This window comes from Cetorhinus maximus, unplaced genomic scaffold (genome assembly GCF_964194155.1).
Source record: "Cetorhinus maximus unplaced genomic scaffold, sCetMax3.hap1.1 HAP1_SCAFFOLD_684, whole genome shotgun sequence".
NCBI lineage: Eukaryota > Metazoa > Chordata > Chondrichthyes > Lamniformes > Cetorhinidae > Cetorhinus > Cetorhinus maximus.
Window position 1 is genome coordinate 58,429 of NW_027596626.1, and position 14,914 is coordinate 73,342.

General features: G+C 45.7%; 1 pseudogene; it reads left to right on the forward strand.

Moving 5' to 3' along the window:
* Positions 1-13,831, forward strand: part of LOC144674523 (uncharacterized) — a 45,586-nt pseudogene extending 31,755 nt beyond the window's left edge.
* Positions 13,832-14,914: the final 1,083 nt, after the last annotated feature.

The window sequence follows — 14,914 nt, forward strand, 5'->3', positions numbered from 1 at the left end:
GTGAGGACTGTGGGAAAGGATTCAGTTACCCATCCCTGCTGGAAAATCATCGACGCATTCACACTGGGGAAAGGCCATTCACCTGCTCTGTGTGTGGGGAGGAATTCACTCAGTCATCTGGCCTTTGGTCACACCAACGAATTCACACTGAGGAGAAGCTATTCAGCTGCACTTTCTGTGGAAAGAGGTTCAGGCATTCTTCAGCACTCACTGTACACCAACGCACTCACACTGGGGAGAGGCCATTCACCTGCTCCGAGTGTGGGAAGGGATTCACTCAGTCATTCCATCTTCTGACACACCAGCGAGTTCACACTGGAGAGAGGCTGTTCACTTGCTCCGTTTGTGGGAAGGGATTCACTGTGTCATCCCACCTACTGTCACACCAGCGAATTCACATTGAGGAGAAGCCATTCAGCTGCACTTCCTGTGGAAAGAGTTTCAGACAGGCATCCTCCCTCATCTTACACCAGTGAGCACACACTGGGGAGAGACCGTTCACCTGCTCCATGTGTGGGAAGGGATTCACAGTTTTACCCACCCTGCTGAGACACCAGCGAATTCACACTGGGGAGAAGCCATTTAGCTGCACTTCCTGTGGGAAGAGTTTCAGGCAGTCATCCAACCTCACTGCTCACCAACGCACTCACACTGCGGAGAGACCGTTCACATGCTCCGTATGTGGGAAAGGATTCAGTCGGTCATCCAACCTCACCGCACACCAGCGAGTTCACACTGGGGAGAGACCATTCACTTGCTCGCTGTGTGGGAAGGGATTTGCAAAGTCTTTCAACCTGCTGACCCACCAAAGCACTCACACTGAGAAGAGGTTATTCAATCCTCAGTGTGTGGGAAGGGATTCACTCAGTCACGATGCCTCCTGAGACATCAGCAAGTTCAAAAGTGACTGCAGGGGTTGGATTCTACTGTTCTTGCTGCTTTTAAGCTTGTATTGATAGTCTGGTGATATTTTGTTAGTTTCTGCTGATGTTAACCCTATAATGGGGTGGAATTTAATATTCTTGCTATGTCACTGATTTTCCAGGCTACAGTGTCCCTTTTTAAACGCGCCATCTGTGATTCTTCCCCTTAATTCAAGAACTCTCAACAGGAACCCCTTTACAATAAAATTATGAACTTTTACTTCAATCATAAATTGGTATTTGGTGAAAAATCTACAATTCAGTGTCTGAAAGATTAAACTGCAGGGATCAAAAATTTTTTTCAATGTCTCTTAACATTTTCTCGAGGGCTACTCTTAGATTTTCGGGAACTACTTTTTGTTTTTCAGGGGCTCCTTTTTCATTCCAGCAAACTCCTTTAGTAGGTGATGCAGTCACAGCACTCACTGTACACTAACGCACTCACACTGGGGAGAGTCCATTCACTAGCTCCGAGTGTGGGAAGGGATTCTCTCAGTCATTACTCAGTAATATTATCTTCTGTATCTGTGTTGAAGTTTTTTTTCCAGTTTACTTCTTTAGATAGATAAGATAGCACAAATACCAAAGACTGTTTATATATTAAATCTATTAACTTCAAATCTATAATTAAGATGTTTTTGTCAATTTATTTTAAATAAGTCTCCCATGCTCCATTTCCAAAATGAGATTCTAACTATTTGGCACAAGGTAACTTATTGGGAATATGTCACATCTGCGGCCCCAGGAGAGTGGGTAAGGAGGACGTGAAAATGTAAATGTTGATTCTCCTGCACTTGTGTGGCAAGGTGCCTTGGGAAGTTTGTAAATTCTGTATTTCTAAAAATAAACATACTGCAGAAATGATCTGCTTCGTGTGTGATCTCACTGCATGAATGACTGACTGACAGATATTCTGTTTTCACTGTCTATAGATAAGTTGAAGTTACTGGCGCCTCTCTATGTGTTCCTTCTCTCTTTGGAAAGACCATAAGACGTAGGAGCAGAAGTAGGCCATTCGGCCCATCGAGTCTGCTCCACCATTCAATGAGATCAAGGCTGATCTGTTAATCCTCAACTCCACTTTCCTGTCTTTTCCCCATAACCCTTGATTCCCTCACTGATTAAAAGCTGTCTCTTTTAGCCTTGAATATACTTAACGACCCAACCTCTACAGCCCTCTGCAGGAAAACCTGTTTGAAAAAGTAGCATTTAACAGGGTTTATATCAAATCCCCTGATTTCACCCACCATCAAATAAAGACACTTTCTAATATTCTGTGTCAAATGAAACTCTTTCTGGATAAAAACAGGATCTGCTGCAATCATCAAAATAGATTGAAAACATTCCACTTTGTTGATATTAAGTTAACCAGATGCTTTTGATACTTGGTTTTGGGTTTTACTCGTTTTACTGGAAACTGTTCATTTCATAAAGTGCTTGTATATTTGGTAAATAGATGCAAACTGTTTATTGGATCGGATGGTGCAGCAGGAAAAAAACTCATGATTCTGATCTTCATTGTGTGAATTTATATTCCAAACTCATTGGTAACCTGACTATATCAGCTGAGGTCAGCTCAGACAGGGGTTTTGCATGTTGTCTGTAAGCGTTAACCAGCAAAGAACTGTAGTTAAAAATGTAAATCTGGACAAATGTATATTAGTCTAATTTATAATTTGGCATTATGTGACTAGCAAGTGAGTTCACAATACCTGCTTGCTCAAATTCCTGTGCTGTACACCCCAGTGTTCATTCAACCAACCTCCTGAAATGTATAAAAGAAATCGTAGCTCTCTCAGCAGAATGGGGGAGTTCTACTTGTCTCCGATGTTTTATCGCTCCTTACAAGGTTCAGACTGCTATGAAACCCTCTAGTTCTGTGCCAGGGAGACACAGCTTCTCTACAACCACTGAACCAGGCATCAGGCCAGCAAGATTCCTTCGTCAAAATGGATGCCAAAGCTGCTTCTACAATCACAGATTCTGTCTGTGCAACAGCAGTAAGTTCGGGGGAGACAGAACCTGTGACGGGAGGGGCTGTTGCTCACATATTCTGTATCCCATAAAGGTTTTTCTCCAAGGGGCTGTCCCTGTGATTGATTTTTGTGGGGTGAATTTGCCCACTGCCCCTGTGTATTTTGAATCCTGGTTCAGAAATGCTGTCTGTCTGATTTTAAGGCTTCCTGGACTGGTGCACTGATCCAAATCTGCAATAATCCATATCCCAATCTGAGTTAAAAATTTTAATGTGATTGTCCCACCCAGAAAACATATATCATTTCATGCCTTTAAACCTGACTCAGCACAGGTCCTCTACACATTATGAAAGAGATTATCTTTGAGATCAGTTCCTTTATAATCTGTATTGTTCTGAATGATGACAGAATTAACCTTCTCCCTAACCTGTCCCAACCCTTCTGACAGTTTATTTCTTGAAACCAGGGTCAGCCTTGGTTCCAAAAACAAAAAATGCTGAAAAAACTCAGCAGATCTGGCAGCATGTGTGGAGAGAGAAAAACAAGGTTAACATTTCGAGTCTGTTTGACTCATCTTCACACTCTCCTTGTTCTAATGGTGACATTCCTTGTCTGCCCAGTTAGTAATTTAACTCAGCCCTTGAATTGTTTGTGCATTGTTTCATCACGTTCCCACATTTCACCAACAATTATTTAAAATTCATTTATTGCCCACCCCTAATTGCCCTTGAGAAGGTTGTGGTGAGCTGTCTTCTTGAACTGCTGCAGTCTTTGTCGTGTAGATACACCCACAGTGCTGTTAGGAAGGGAGTTCTCGGATGTTCACCCAGCGACAGTGAAAGAATGTAGAAATGTTTGCTCCACACCCACAGGCTTTCATCTGTTTAAAGCCACAAACAGAAAGGTCCAGTTTTCTCCTGGAGTTTGAGACAAATCAGCTTTCAAACTGATGCAGAGTTTCAGCCAATGAGAGAGATCCGGGCTCAGCCCCGCCCCTCATTCACTCCGATTGGTTGGAGGACCAGCCGCTGAAGCTGGGTCTTCCAGTTCCGCCCCCTCTTCCTATTGGTCCGGAGCTGCTGTCAATCACTCTCCGAGCGGTGTGATTTGGAGCATGCGCAGTGCGGGTGATGGCGATAGGAAGTCGCGTGTTTGTCAGGTCCACCGACGGGAAGAGAAATGGCGGAAACAAAAAGAGAAAATGCTGGAAAAACTCAGCAGGTCTAACAGCATCTGCGGAGAGAAAGAAACAGAGGTAACGTTTCGAATCCTAATGACTCTACTTAAGAGCTAAATTGAAGAAAAAATGTGATGAAATTTATCCTGTTTAAGGTGGGGGGGAGGGTGCGTGGAGCAGGTGGAGCTGGAGAGACGACCAGTGATAGGTGGAGGCAAAGGAGAGATGGACAAAGATGCAGTGAACAAAAGGACAAAGGGGTGTTAATGATAATGGTGCTGGCTAAAGGAGGTGCTGATGCTGGCATTAAGATCAGAAAGCAGAATGTCATAATGGCAGGACAAGGGTAAGCACCCTGGAAAGAACAACATGAACAAGCGACAGGTGGCCCCTGTCGGGGTGGGGGGAGGGGACGGTGGTGGGAAAAAAAGTTTGAAAATAGGATAAAAGGTGGGGATAAAATAAGGAATAAAAATAAAAATAAGTGGATAAAAATAAATATTAAAAATGAAAAAATAATAATTAAGAGCTGAGAATGAATATTGAAAAAAGAGGATAAAAAGGGATGGAGGAGAGAGTTCATGGTCTGAAGTTGTTGAACTCGATGTTAGGTCCAGAAGGCTGTAAAGTGCCGAATCGGAAGATGAAGCGCTGTTCCTCCAGTTTGCGCTGAGCTTCACTGGAACATTGAAGCAGGCCAAGGATGGACATGTGGGCATGAGAGCAGGATGGGGTGTTGAAATGGCAAGCGACAGGAAGATCTGGGTCATGTTTGTGGACAGACCAAAGGTGTTCTGCAAAGCGGTCACCCAATCTCCGTTTGGTCTCTCCAATGTAGAGGAGACTGAATTGGGAGCAGCGAGTGCAGTAGGCTAAATTGAGGGAGGTGCAAGGGTAGCGCTGCTTCGCCTGAAAGGAGTGCTTAGGCCCTTGGATGGTGAGGAGGGAGGAGGTAAAGGGACAGGTGTTGCACCTTCTGCAATTGCATGGGAAGGTGCCATGGGAGGGAGATGAGGTGTTGGGGGTGATGGGGGAGTGGACCACGGTGTCCCAGAGGGAACAGTCCCTACAGAATGCCGACAGGGGGTGGTGAAGGGAAGATGTGTTTGGTGGTGGCATCATGCTGGAGTTGGCGTAAATTGCGCAGGATGATCCTTTGAATGTAGAGGCTGGTGGGGTGAAAAGTGAGGACAAGGGGGACCCTATCATGGTTCTGGGAGGGAGAGGAAGGTGTGAGGGCAGAGGCACGGGAGATGGGTCAGACAAGGTTGAGGGCCCTGTCAACCACAGTGGGTGGGTAACCTCTGTTAAGGAAGACATGTCAGAAGTGCCGTTTTGGAAAGTGGCATCATCGGAACAGATATGATGGAGGTGAAGGAACTGAGAGAATGGGATGGAGTCCTTACAGGAAGCGGGGTGTGAGGAGCTGCAGTCGAGGTAGCTTTGGGAATCGGTGGCCTTGTAGTGAATATCGGTGGACAGCCTATCACCAGAAATTGAGACAGAGAGGTCAAGGAAGGGAAGTGTCAGAGATGGACAATGGGAAGGTGATGGAGGAGTGGAAATTGGAAGCAAAATTGATAACATTTTCCAGGTCCAGACGAGAGCATGAAGCGGCACCGAAACAGTCATCAATGTACCAAGAAAAGAGTTGTGGGAGGGGGCCTGAGTAGGACTGGAACAAGGAATGTTCCACATACCCCATAAAGAGACTGGCATAACTGGGACCCATGTGGGTACCCATAACCACATCTTTTATTCGGAGGAAGTGAGACAAGTTAAAGGAGAAATTGTTCAGTGAGAGAACAACTGCACCCCCAGACCGATGAGAGTGGTGGTGAATGGGGATTGTTCAGGCCTCTGTTCAAGGAAGAAGCAGAGAACCATCAGACCATCCTGGTGGGGGTTGGAGGTGTAGAGGGATTGGACATCCATGGTGAAGAGGAGGCGGTTAGGGCCAGGGAACTGGAAATTGTTGATATGACGTAGGGCTTCAGAGGAATCACGGATGTAGGTGGGAAGAGACTGGACAAGGGGAGAGAGAACGGAGTCAAGATAGGAAGAAATGAGTTCTGCAGGGCAGAAAAAGGCTGAAACAGTCAGTCTAGCAGGGCAGTCCTGTTTGTGGATTTTAGGAAGGAGGTAGGAGCGGGCTGTCCGGGTTTGGGAGTACCTTTACTAATATCTCATACAAACGAGAACAAAAAGTAAAACTTGGGAAGCTGTAGAGGGAAGATCTCCAGAGAAGATGAGGTCAGTGACAGTCCTGGAAACAATGGCTTGATTTTCAGTGGTGGGGGTCATGGTCTTGGGGCGTGGGGGGAGGGGCGCGGGTAGGAGGAAGTGTCTCTGCGAGGTAGAGGTCAGTGCATCAGACAACAACAGCACCACCCTTGTCAGCAGGTTTGATAACAAAGTCAGGGTTGGACCTGAGAGAACGGAGTGCAGCAAGTTCAGAAGGAGACAGGTTATAGTGGGTGAGAGGAACAGAGAAATTGAGATGACTGATGTCACACTGACAGTTCTCAGTGAAAAGATCAAGAGCAGGGAAGAGGCCAGAGGGAGGGGTCCAGGTGGAGGGACAATACTGCAGGCGGGTAAAAGGATCTGTTGAATGGGGAGAGGACTCCTGCCCAATGAAGTGGGCATGGAGACGAAGGCGACATAAGAAGAGTTCAGCATCGTGCCGAGCCTGGAATTCATCGAGGTGAGGGCGTAAGGGTATGAAACTGAGTCCTTTGCTGAATACTGAACATTCAGCATCAGAGAGGGGAAGGTCAGAGGGTACGGTGAATCCATGGCAAGGGCTGGGATTAGAAGATGGGGTGGGGTCAGTGGGACGGGAAGGGGTGGAGGTTCCTGGATGGGCGTTGGTATCAATAAGTTGTTGAAGCTCGCGTTCCTTAAAACCTGAAAGGAAGAGACAAAGTTTCTTGTTAAGGCGTCAGATGAGACAAAGAATAAAATGAAACTGGAGACGAGGACAGTTTTGAGATAGTGTGAGTCGGTGTTGCTGGAGGGAGAGGTTGAGTGTGTTCATATGGCCGTGCATGGCACTGAGTGTGGATCTCACGATGCGGTGAGAACAGCAGTCCGATGAGCGTTGTATGTCCCAAAGACACCTGTAATCCTAGGTGGGTTCAAAATATGAGGGTGAAACAAGAGAAATGGTGGAATGAAGGGAGAGATGAGACAGTGGGTAGACGGGGAGGGATCATAAACATCCGATGCGGCTCTGAACCCAGAATAATAATCTACTGGTGCTGAGTTTGTTTCTGTGGGGCGGAGGCTGCGGGATTGCGTCTCCAGTGACAGGCCCGGGTTAACGGCCGCCATCTTTACAGAGTCAATGTGCAGGGATGGGCTTTGGAAACTCCTTTTACAGGGGGTTAGAAGGGAAGGATTTACCCAAAGCAAAGATCACGTTAAGATCTGACAAGGGTCACTCGATTCATCAGGACCTGGATATTATGGGCCTTTGAGTGTAAGCATTGAGTTCCAGGTCATTACCACTCACTGTGTCAAATTTCTTCCTTACATTCTCCTGTAGATTTTATCTTAAATCTGTATCAATGATACTTTTACGATGAACTAATATCTTATCTAAACCTATCATAAACTTGTACACCTCTATCAAATCTCCCCTCGATCTCCTTTGCTCTAAGGAGAACAATCCCAGTTTCTCCAACCTAATATTGCAACTAAAATCCCTCATCCCTGGAACCATTCTGATAAATCTCCTCTGCACCCTCTCAAGGACCCTCACATCCTTCATAATGTGTGGTGATCACTGGTTTGCACAGACCCAGATGTTCTGTGTTCATCTCTGTGATGTCATCAAACACCGACAATTGCTCAGTGACATCACCCCCGCTCCCCGGGTATTTCCTCAACTGGGAGATTTTTCTCTGACTCCAGTGCTTCTGATATCTTTCCAGCTGCAGGCTCCAGTGGAATATTTTAATATTGAAAACTGAAATTGTTTCAGAGGTGAGTATTTTTGACCATTCATCTACATTTTAGAGCTTTTAGTGCTATGCTCTGTTATCTGTGAGAGGTTCCATGGCTCTGGGGCTGGTTTGCCTCCTTCACTGTGGATCAGAATCCATGTCCATCCATTGCTCCGTTTCACCTCTGCCCTCCCTGATCACCTCTCTGCCGTTGTCTAACTTCCTCTGTCTCTAATAATGGGTGTATTTTAGCTCTGTTTCGTATTTTACTGTTACTCCTACCAACCATGTCGAAATGAGGTTTCCACAGCTGCCCATCCCCTGACCATGTGCTACTGGCTTCCCAGCTTTATCTACCTACAGTATCTTTCATAGCCAGGAATTGCTTTTAGCGCTTTTGCCCATTTCTCTTTTGTTTCTGAGTTTATATTGGCCATCAAATGTTGCACCTTTTTTATTCCCCATAAATTATTCTGTATACCCTGAAATGTTAACTCTGTTTCTCTCTCCGCAGATACTGCTTGACTTCCTGAGTATTTCCAGCATTTGTCCTTTTTATTTCAGGTTTCCAGCAGCTGCAGTATTTTGCTTTTATTTTATTGCAGGCGCTTCTCACAGAACCGAGTCGAGAAACAGAGAGGGACCAATTAAGAACTGATTTGTGTCAGGGTGGGTGTTGGCTGCAGAGGTTGTCCCTTGCCTCCTGTGTTGGTTATTTGTCATTGAATCATAGAATCATTGAATGATTACAATACAGAAGGAGTCCTTTAGCCCATTGAGCCCATGCTGGTTCTCTGCAAGGACAAATCAGTTAATCCCACTCCCCTGCTCTTTCCTCGTAGCCCAGCATTTTCTTTCTCTTCAGGTGCTTGTCCAATTCCCTTTCCTTTGTTGAGTCAGTTTGAGATGGAGGAGTAGCTGCTGGGTTTAATCCCGAGGACTTTGGAACCCAGTCAGGCCCAGCAATTTCCAATGTGAAATTGTCAAAGGGAGGTAGATTCCAGGAGAGATCAGATTGTTAAACAGACACTGTTTGTATAATGGAAAAGGATATTGTTACAGCGACAAGTATTTCTGCAGATGCTTCTTATCTGTTTTATATATACATATTTTCAAAAATGTATATTTGGCATTTGGGCATCACTAACAAGACCAGCAGCAGATATTACCAATCCCCAGTTACCTATGGAGAAGATGATGTTTGACCTTCTTGAACCGCTGCAGTCTGTGTGGTGAAGATGCTCCCACAATAATGTTACATGAGGAGTTACAGGATTTTCACCCAGCTATGATTAAGGACTGGTGATGAATAGTGCAGGAGGGCATGCCAGGAGCAGCACCAGGCAGATCTAAAAATGAGGTATCAGCCTGGTGCAGCTACAACAGAGGACTACTTGTGTGCCAAACAGCACAAGCAGCAAGTGATAGGCAGAGCTAAGCAATTCCACAACCAACGGATCAGATCTAAGCTCTGCTGTCCTGCCATATCCAGTCGTGAATGGTGGTGGGCAATTAAACAACTCACTAGAGAAGGAGGCTCCACAAATATCCCCACCCTTAATGATGGGGGAACCCAGCACATCATTGTAAAAGATGAGACTGAAGCATTTGCAACAATCTTCAACCAGAAGTGCTAAGTGGATGATCCATCTTGGCCTCCTCTGAGGGTCCCCAGCATCACAGATGCCAGTCTTCAGCCAATTCGATTCACTCCACAAGAAATGGCTGAAGACACTGTATACTTCAAAGGCTATAGGCCCTGACCATATTCAGGCAATAGTACTAAAGGCTTCTGCTCCAGAACTTCCTGTTCCCTTAACCTAGCTATTCCAGCTATAACACTGGCATGTACCCGGCATAGTAGAAACTTGCCCAAGTGTGTCCTGCACACAAAAAGCAGGACAACTCCAATCCAGCTAATTACCGCCCCATCAGTCTACTCTCGATCATCAGTAAAGTGATGGAAGGGATCATCAACAGTGCTATCATGCACCACTTGCTTAGCCATATCTTGCTCACTGATGCTCAGTTTGGGTTCTGCCAAGGCCACTCAGCTCCTGACCTCATATAGCCTTGGTTCAAACATGGACAAAAGAGCTGAATTCCAGAGATGAGGTAGGAGTGACTGAGACAGCACTTGACCAAGTGTAGCATAAAGGAGTGCTAGCAAAACGAGTCAATGGGAATCAGGGGGAAAACTCTCCGCTGATTGGAGTCATACCTAGCACAAGGGAAGATGGTTGAGGTTGTGGAGGTCAATCATCTCAGTTCCAGGAAATCACTTCAGGGGCCCCTCAGGTTGTATCCTAGGCCCAACCATTATCAGCTACTTCATCAATGACCTTCCTCAGAAGTGGGGATGTTTGCTGATGATTGCACAATGTTCTGCACCATTCGCTACTCCTCAGATACTGAAGCAGTCCATGTCCAAATGCAGCAAGACCTAGGCAATATTCAGGGCTTAGGCTGACAAGTGGCAAATAACATTCAAACCACACAAGTGCCAGGTAATTACCATCTCCAACAAGGGAGAATCTTAACCATCGCCCCCCACCCCCCCGCAACCTTGACATTCAGTGGCATTGCCATCGCTGAATCCCCACTATCAATATTCTGGGGGTTACCAATGACCAGAAACTGAACTAGGCTGTCCATATGAATACTGTGGCTAAAAGAGCAGTTCAGAGGCTAGGAATCCTGCAGTAGGTAACTCACCTCCTGACTCCTCAAAGCTTGTCCACAATCTACAAGACACAACTCAGGAGTGTGATGCAATACTCTCCACTTGCCTGGATGAGTGCAGCCCCAACAAAACTCAAGAAGCTTGACACCATCCAGGACAAAGCAGCCGCTTGATTGACACACCATCCACAAACATTCACTCCGTCCACCACCGACGCACAGTGGCAGCAGTGTGTATCATCTACAAGATGCACTGCAGGAACTCACCAAGGCTCCTTCGACAGCACCTTCCAAAAACACAACCACTATCTAGAAGGACAAGGGCAGCAGATCGATGGGAATACCACCACCTTGAAGTTCCCCTCCAAGTCACTCACCGGACTTGGAAATATATTACCATTCCGTCACTGTCGCTGGGTCAAAATCCTGGAACTCCCTCCCTAACAGCACTGTGGATATACTTACACCACAGAGACTGCAGTGGTTCAAAAAGGCAGCTCACCACCACCTTCTCAAGGGCAATCAGGGATGGGCAATAAAGGTTGGCCTAGCCAGCGACACCAAGATCCAAATGAAAAAAACCCACCAACTTGTATTTATATAGTGCCTTTTGTGGAATAGAACATTCCAAGGTGTTACACAGGGTGCATTATAAAGCAACATGTGACACGAGGAGATATTAGGACAGGTGTCCATCAGTTTGGCCGAAGAGGTAGGCTTTGAGGAGTATCTTAAAGGTGGAAAGTGAGGTGGAGAGGTTAAAGGAAGAAATTCAACAGCTAGTGCCCCTGGCACTAGCCACTAGCTAGTGCCACTAGCCAGAATGGCCACCAAAGGTGGAGTGATTAAAATCAGGAACGCTCAACATGAGCGCAGATATTCTGGAGGATTGTGTGGCTGAAGGAGATTACAGAGACAGGGATGGGCAAGCGCAAAGAGGAGATTATAGAGACTGGGAGGGACAAGAGCATGGAGGAGATTACAGAGACTGGGAGGGACAAGAGCATGGAGGAGATTACAGAGACAGAGAGAGACAAGAGTATGGAGGAGATCACAGACAGGGAGGGACAAGAGCATGGAGGAGATTACAGAGACAGAGAGGGACAAGAGCATGGAGGAGATTGCAGAGACAGGGAGGGACAAGAGCATTGAGGAGATTACAGAGACAGAGAGGGACAAGAGCATGGAGGAGATTGCAGAGACAGGGAGGGACAAGAGCATGGAGGAGATTACAGAGACAGGGAAGCAAATTAACAAATTCTGTCAAAGTTCTGTTCGAGTTGTATATATAAAATCCTTCTCCTTAGCCTCCTGCTGCTCCACCTCTCTCTCACTTTCTCTCTCTCTCTCTCTCTCTCTGTTTTTGTGGGTTCTCTCTCACTGTCTTTTTTCTGCTTTAAATCAATTTCACAGGGTGTTAGAAGGGAAGAATTTGCAGTCGGGAAACAGACACTAAACATCACATCAGGATCTGATAGAGTCGCCAATTTATTATAACCTGAATATCATTGGATTTTGAACATGGAAGGAAAAAGCACCGTTCACAGTGCAGAGAAAATGTACATGTGTTCTGTGTGTGGACAAGGCTTCAGCCAATCATCTGGCCTGTCAAAACACAAGCGCAGTCACACTAGGGAGAAACCATGGAAATGTGAGGACTGTGGGAAGAGATTCAATTACCCCTCTGGCCTGGATACTCATCGGCGCAGTCACACTGGGGAGAAGCCGTTCATCTGCCCTGAGTGTGGGAAGAGATTCACTCATTCATCCAGCCTGCTGACACACCAGCGAGATCACAATGGGGAGAGACCATTCACCTGCTGCCAGTGTGGGAAGGGATTCACTACCTCATATTACTTGCTGATACACCAGCGAATTCACACTGGAGAGAGGCCGTTCATCTGCTCTGAGTGTGGAAAGGGATTCATTCAGTCATCCCAACTGCTGGCACATAAGCGCATTCACTCTGGGGAGAGGCCATTTACTTGCTCCGACTGTGGGAAGGGATTCACTCAGTCATCCCACCTGCTGACTCACCAGCGCACTCACACTGGGGAGAGGCCATTCACCTGCCCCAAGTGTGGGAAGAGATTCACTTGTTCATCACGTCTCCTGATGCACCAGCGAGTTCACACTGCTGAGAGACCTTTTAAATGCCCAGACTGCATGAAGTGCTATAGAAGCTCTGGGGAACTGATGTCCCATCAACGTGTTCACACTGATGAGAGACCGTTCAGGTGCTTTCAATGTGGCACTGGGTTCAGGCGATCATTTGAACTGACTATACATCAGCACAGTCACACTGGGGAGAGTCCTTTCACCTGCTCAGAGTGTGGGAAGGGATTCAGTATTTCATCCCGCCTGCTGACGCACCAGCGAATTCACACTGGGGAGAGGCCGTTCACCTGCTCTGAGTGTGGGAAGGGATTCACTCAGTCATCACAATTGCTGTCACATCGGCGCACTCACACTGGGGAGAGGCCATTCACCTGCTCCAGGTGTGGGAAGGGATTCACTACCTCATCCAATCTGTTGAGACACCAGCGAGTTCACACTGACTAGAGACCTTTTAAATGCCTAGACTGCAGCAAGTGCTATAAAAGTTCTGGGGACCTGATGTCCCATCAAAGTATTCACTGATGTGAAACCTTTCAGCTGCTTTCACTGTAGGACTGAGTTCAGGCAATCATCTCACCTCACTGTTACACTAGCACAGTCACACTGGGGAGAGGACGTCTCATGTTCGGAGTGTGGGAAGAGATTCGATCGGACATGCACCCTCTGAGACATCAGTAAGTTCTCACTGGGGAGAGGCCAATCACCTGCTTTGTGTGTGGGCGGGGATTCATTCAGTTGTTGAAACTTCTGATTCCAGTGAGTTCACACTGCATGGAGAGTGTGTGTGTATGCATGTGGGTGTCTGTGTAAAAGGATTTGGTCAACATGACAACTGTAAAAATGTCAGTGACAAAGTGGAATGAGGCTATTCACCTGCTTCCTGTCTGGAAACACATCCTGATATGGTACTTATCAGAGATTCTGGAATTCATTTCAAATTGTTAGAATGTTTCTCCCTAAAAGATAAATATACTTTGTGTTTTTACAGAATTATCTGTATCCCTTCAAACAAACTCGGAACCTAGGAAACAACGAGACATTGGTTTAATGTTTTTATTTCTAGAAAATAACCCATTTCACACAGAGACCATGAGATTATTGGATACTCACAGGAGGACTCGTCAGAAAGAGTTGTGAGCCTATTATTCTAATCTGATCAGTCTGATCGAAGGTAGACCTGGTCAAGGAGCCCAAGCTTTTGTGTATTGATCCTTTTTGACTTCAGTAACATCTTGCTAACTTGATGATAACATGTCAACACATTCTGATTATTTGTTTATCAAAATGGAACACATTAACCCATTAAATCATCTTGTAAATGATGTAATCCTCTTCAGTGAGTCTGTGTAATATTGTCATTTTCTCATGATTTGTACCTGAATATCTCATCTCCTTCTGAAAGACTTAGTAACGTCTTTGTATTCAGTCCATCTCCTGACCCTCTGCTCAGGGCCAAAAACATACATTATCGGTCCTTTCAGATCATTGATCTATTCATGTCTATTCACAGGTTCTAATCATATTCACAATATGATCTCCTAGAACCTGTTTGCACTGCAGGTTCTTAGTTTTAATGTGTGTAACTGTCTTTACTGCTGAGAAATGTTTAATAAAGTTATTAGAATTATTCAGATCTTCCTCACCTGGCTTCCCTCTGTCTACATTCCCCACTTCGAGACTCAAGAAGATTCTTCCTTTTGTAGCTTCAAAGCTTTTCTCTTGGTCAGTGCAAATATTTCCATTATTGCTGCAAAAAGAAACTTTGTCAAAGCTTTTTGTCTTGAACTCATCAGGACATTTCACAAGAATACCAAATGTAAAGGGAAGAACAATTCATTTAGTTGCAACACAAGTGGTATTCACCATGAACAGGATGCTGCCGTCAAGCCAAAAGGATGTCTGTCTATCACACAAATGGATAATGTGGTATATGAACTTCAGTGTCAATGTGATGTATATCGGCTGTACTTCCAAAGACTGACGGATTGTATCAAACAATATGTCCTTTCAGCTGTTCACAACAGGCAAGTTACCAACTGTACACAACCAGCCCATGCTTGCAAAATTCAAAACACGGTGTCCAACATA